We start from the raw sequence: 6,373 nt of genomic DNA on the forward strand, positions 1-6,373 counted from the left end.
TCCAAAAACATTGAGAATGCTATATAAAAGTATAGTCAGAAGTCATTTTGATTATAGTTCTTTAGCTTATATGAATGTTAGTAATACATTATTAAGAAAATTGGATCCCACCAAAAACATTTTCATGTAAAATGTTGCCAAGACGAGCCCATATGACTCGCACTGTCAAAAAGTTATCAGATCTGATGTACAGCCAAGCTTCTAACACTACACGCCCTAACTCTACAAGGCCTTACTTCACAAACTCTACACCTTAGTCAAAATATGTGGCTTGGCCATTTCGCTACATTCACATCGGCGTAAGGTGAAAAATTAATTAATTCACTGTTCATTACTTTTGTGTTATACAATAGTTCTTGTAGTAACGAACGGCCAAGCCACATATTTTGACTAAGGTGTAGAGTTTGTGAAGTAAGGCCTTGTAGAGTTAGGGCGTGTAGTGTTAGAAGCTTGGCTGTACATCAGATCTGATAACTTTTTGACAGTGCGAGTCATATGGGCTCGTCTTGGCAACATTTTACATGAAAATGTTTTTGGTGGGATTTCATTTCTTTTTGTAGTTAAGTTGTTTGTAACAAAAATTTTTTTTGTTTTTTCTTCTTTTTTTGGGGTGTATTTCTTGCACATCAGAGATGCCTTTTTTTATAGCCCACTCTCTTGTCAAGGACAATTTTATTTTTTTATTTTTAGCTACTGTGTGGACGTAAGAGGCAGGAGACGTTAGCAACACTTCAATTCATTCATATTTATATGATCTGATCTGAAGTATATGTCTCAATATATGTACCTATGTCGATTAGATTTTTAATTTTTTTTAACAAGAAGTACCTATAAATATATATATATATCTAGGGGAACCAAGTTTTAGATTATTAGATTAGACCACTAGCGTCATCAAAATTTAATTTAAAATTACAGGTCTCATACAAACTCCCATCCCCTAGTTTAAGGGGTTGGGGGAAGAAAGTTACAAGTTTTATAATTTTTTTGTTGTTTGTGTGCTAATACTAGCTTACATACAAAATTTCAGCTTTCTAGGACATTAGGAAATACCTTAAGAATTTTGATGATCATCAGTGAGTCAGTGACGAAATTAGCGTTTTTTATATATAAATAAAATCTGAAGTATAAAAGCTAATGTAATTAAAACTTAATATATTCAATAAGTCCGCTATTGTCAATATATCCCGAAAATTTTGTTGATCTAGCATAATCCAAACCCAAGTTATGAGGGTTTAAAAAAACGTCGAAGCGCTTCGAGAAAAGGTAGGTAGTGCCCGTGCGCTTCGCTTTCGCTTGGTTCGTCTTGGCGGGGGCACTACCGTGCCCCCAGATGTGATACAAAATATGGGTCTGAGAATAATTAGTGGAGCCATGCGCACCACTCCTATTAATTCTATGGAAATTGAGAATTGCATACCTCCATTGTGTCTTCGATGATTACAGCTGGCTGAGAGATTTTGTTTGAAGGTGTTATCTTGTAATAATAATATTGTTCTAAATAATATCATTCATCCAAATCTACAGTCAGCTGGTACTCACAACATCACGGCTAATACAATTATCTCAGGTAATTTGCCTGAAATTATAACAATAGTGAATTATGTAAAAAATCTAACAAAAGATATGTACATTAGCAACAAATGGCCAATTTACAAATTCCCTTATGATACATTACTTGATTTTCTAGATATAAAGTGTGATTTAGATTCTGTTAATAACAAGTTTGAATTCAGACAATATATATCCAATAAAACTAATTTTTACATTGTATATAACGATGGCTCTAAGAGTGATTGTCATGTTAAGGCTGCATTTTATGACCCACAAATGAAAGTAACTAAATGTTTCAGAATGCCAAATAGTTGTAGTATTTTCACAGCAGAAAGTTGGGCCATTCTGGCTGCTTTGACATATGTAAAATGTAATGTAATTAATTTAAATATTTTGATAGTTTCAGATTCCAAAAGTGTGTTATCTGCTTTATGTAATTGCAATTTTGTATATAAACAGAATTATACTTTGTATAGGATTAAGGATTTTTTACGAATTATTGGCAAACATATTGAATTTGTATGGGTTCCCTCACACAGTGGCGTAACTGGTAACGAAATTGTAGACGAGGCAACACGTCAGGAGCATGATGAAGACCTGACAGGATCTTTCAAAGTTCCTTTTACGGATTATTATCATAAGTTTAAAACTTTAATGAAAAATATGTGGCAAGATTACTGGGATTTGACCACAGAAAACAAAGGAAAATGGTATGCAAATTTACAAAGAAACTTACCTACAACACCTTGGTATAATGATTTCAGATACACTAGTCGAAAGTTTATAACGATCATTAACCGTTTGCGGTTTGGACATTGCTTGGTTCCAGCGCATCTTTATAGGATGAAAATAATTACAGAAAACATTTGTACCCATTGTTCCCAGGAAAATGCAGACATAAACCATATTACCTATTTTACAGTGTCGAACGTTTGGTATTCAAAGATTGACATTTGACACTTGTGTCTTGTCAGTGAATTAAGCGCCGTATTCACGGTCCATTTGGACGTACGTCCCGCCAAGGTCATACACGATGCACGACGCAAAACGACCGTGAATAGTATTGACTATTGACGTACGTCAATAATTATTATTATTATGTTGCTGGATGTGCACGACCAATTTTTCGTCCAGCGAGCACCCCCACCACCGCGAACGTCGTGCAAGCGCATCGTGCATCGTGCATGCTTGATCGTGACTAAGTTGCCAGTATTTTTTAAATGAATTTGCCATTTTTATTGGTAAAACGGTAAAATGGTTAAAAGATCTTCAGGGTAATGCTGGTTGATTTTTCGATCGTGAATGTGATTATTTGTATAGTGCACTAAAGGTTCATGATTATTATTAGATTATTTAAGCATAATACATTATTTTGTTACTTTTATAAAGCTTAAAAACATTATAGTCGTTTTCGCTAGCGATTTAATTTATGTGAACTCCATGATGAAAATAAAATGTCCCGTATTCGCATTCATATATTTTGAAAAATAAAAAAATAATATAATTATTATAGTTAATATTGAAACTTTTTTTTATGTGATTTATTTAATTAAAAATTGAATATAATTATTTTGTCCATATACATATAACTTTAGTAGGCAGGTACTTTATATATCTAATAAAAGAATTTTTACAATAATATTATAAAAAAAATATCATAAACCCGAAATTATATTAAAATAAAAATTAAAACTTGACTGCTAATTTATGTATATAGCCTACGTCACTACCGCCACTAACATAATAATTCAGATGATTGCAATGAAACCTCACATCTCAAAATCGGTCCAATGGTTTATACTGCAGGGCGTGTCAAAGAAATATTATACATACATACATAAACTCGAAAAACATAACCCTCTTTTTTCCGTAGTCGGGGAAAAATTTGGGAAATTTTTCAATATCCGGTAACATCACACGCACACAGAAGCACCGTGTAGGTACGTACAGTGCAGCGGCGAAATGACAGCACACATAGCTTTATTGAAAATGACGATAAATCATTCGGTTTAGTTCGGCAACGCTCCATCTGTCTTTTATTTTGTAAACTAAGTTTGAACCCCTCATAGACACTTATTGTGATGTAGTAAACAATTGAGAAGTTATTTAAAATATACCTAATTTTAGCACCTTTAATTCAAGATGGCGGCTAGCGCCTGGTTCCGTCAAGGTCGAAAACTTGGATTTTTATTAACCTTTCATACCTAAACAATATTGTTTCAAAACATTTTCTACGCCACCTTTTGTAGAGCAGAGGCTTTTACATTTCCCCACAGACTGGACTATAAAGACAACTGACGGATTTTTGAGTTTTTTGACTGACAGGCTACCGTCACCTAGCGCCCGATTTGTTTTTGATTGTGTATGACCGTGAATTGACTTCTATTTCTTTTGAACAAGGTGTAAAATGCAAGTTCGTTGTTTAGGGCTCTTACGATTCAATGATTCGAGTGTCTTCGGAAATACGACAATTAGCGAAGATTTGCATGCGCATTATTAATTTTGGATTACTGTACTAAAAGTTTATGACAGTCTGAACGAAATGACATAAATATATAATCTGAAACATACGCAATATTAATACATACATATAAACAAATTACATAATAGAAAGGTTACAAGATTAAACATTACAAAAAAAACGGCTAAATGCAAGTCAGACTCACGCACGAAGGGTTCCGTAGGTACCATTAAAATGTTCTGCCAGTTAAAAGTAACGGAGCGAAAATTTTAATAAATATATACTTACAAAATAAACATATTTCTCCTTTTTGTGCAGTTGTGTAAAATTTTAATATAATAAAGGTTATTTCTCATCTCATTTCAAATTATAGCTAGAAGTAGTCCGTCACTAAGAAAGTCGTAAAAATTTACGACCTTTTAAGCGACGAGTTTTTAAATTCAACTCTATCACCAAGTTCATAAAGATTAAATTTGTATTTCCTAACGAATAAATTGTGGGACCTTAAACTGCCTTAAAGGACCTAACGGAGACCTATCGATCAAGGTCATTTTCGACCCAAAATTCCATTGATGGGGTGCTAAGTTTTAGTACGGGAGCTAGCACCGTTTAAAAAAAAGTCATTTTAGTATAGTTGGGTTTTTGATATACTGTTTCTCTTGCTATTTCGGTTAGAGTCCGGGCTGTCTGGCTGGCCGCAGTGGTTGCGTTTATTAGTGCGCATCTTATCTGCACAGGAAAATATCCTTAATTTAAAGTCATTTTTTAACGCGTAATTTTTAATCTTTTGCCTTTAGATAGATCCATCAGACATAATTTTTTTATTGCAAGACGTTTTTTTCGTTGTAAAATAGGTGCCATACGCAATTTTTATTTCAAAATAACTAAAATGTCATCGAAATAAGTGAAATTACATCAACATGAATCCGCTTAAAAGGTAAGTAATAACTTTATTACTTATATTACATTATCCTTTTTTAATACTTATATTGAATAATTAGTAAACTAATATTTTTAATAGATGGTTTCATATTTATTACACTTTTGGGTATAAATATGAATTTGATGATATTTGTATTTTCTGGTGTTTGATTTTACGCGAGTATTATACATTTTGAAATTAAAGACTTGGGAAAATAATACAATGAATAAATCGCGTTTAAAATCCGTTAAAAAGTCTTTAATTTCTTGATGATATTTGGTTTTTATCAAGTTTACATTAACGTCCTATTTGAGGTTCGTTGGGAAAAAGGAGGCGATATGGTAGATTGTTGCAAAAAAACTGTAAATAGGAAAATGAATATTATATATAGTATAAGTAACACAGTGATTACTTATCCTTCACTGGGACTCATGTTGATGGAATTTCACTTATTTCGATGATATTTTAATTATTTTGAAATAAAAATTGCGTCTGGCACTATTTAACAACGAAAAAAACGTCTTGCAATAAAAAATGTATGTCTAATGGATCTATCTAAAGGCAAACGATTAAAAATTACGCGTTAAAAAATGACTTTAAATTAAGGATATTTTCCTGTGCAGATAAGATGCGCACTAATAAACGCAACCACTGCGGCCAGCCAGACAGCCCGGACTGTAACCGAAATAGCAAGAGGAACAGCATATCAAAGAACCAACTATACTAAAATGCTCACTTGTCAACGTTGCTACCTCCTAGAATATTTGCGTTGGTGATTTTTACATCGACTGATAAATGATAATCAGAATTAATAATGGGTACCATTTAAGCTATCACCAATTTAATTAGTTTTGCGTTTCTTAAATAATAGGGTGTGTCCTCAAAATAGTAGATCTGTCACCAAAATGTAGTCACCAAACAATGCAAAATCAGTTCCACAATAAATAACCTAAAATCGTGAGATATAAGGTCTAGTACCAAATAAATGTTTTTGTATGTATTATAATAGGTGTGTACTAATAAGTATTTAAGCAAACTAATTTAAAGAGATCACCAATAAATCATATTATGTTATTTACTAAAGCCCGGCATTCACTACACGCACCGCGAGCCGAGCCCCGGCCCCCGAGCCGTACCAGTCCGTGGACAAATCCGTCATCGCCCACACACTATAGGTACACGAGCGCCGAGTTGCAGTCCAGTCGACTGTGAACTATGGTGAGCTTTGCAGCGCATGTGGGCAAAGGAATAGCTGAAACAACGAAGAAAAAAGGAACGAACGAACTAGAACTGCACATTTATTTAACATTTATCAATTAAAATAATATATTTATAATAATAATGACCGATACGAGTAATTTTTATATTTGATTTTACTAATAAACCATTCTTAACATAATAAACATTTTCTGATTTAAAGAACTGAACCTTTTTTC

Source organism: Colias croceus, chromosome Z (assembly GCF_905220415.1).
Source record: "Colias croceus chromosome Z, ilColCroc2.1".
NCBI classification, from domain to species: domain Eukaryota; kingdom Metazoa; phylum Arthropoda; class Insecta; order Lepidoptera; family Pieridae; genus Colias; species Colias croceus.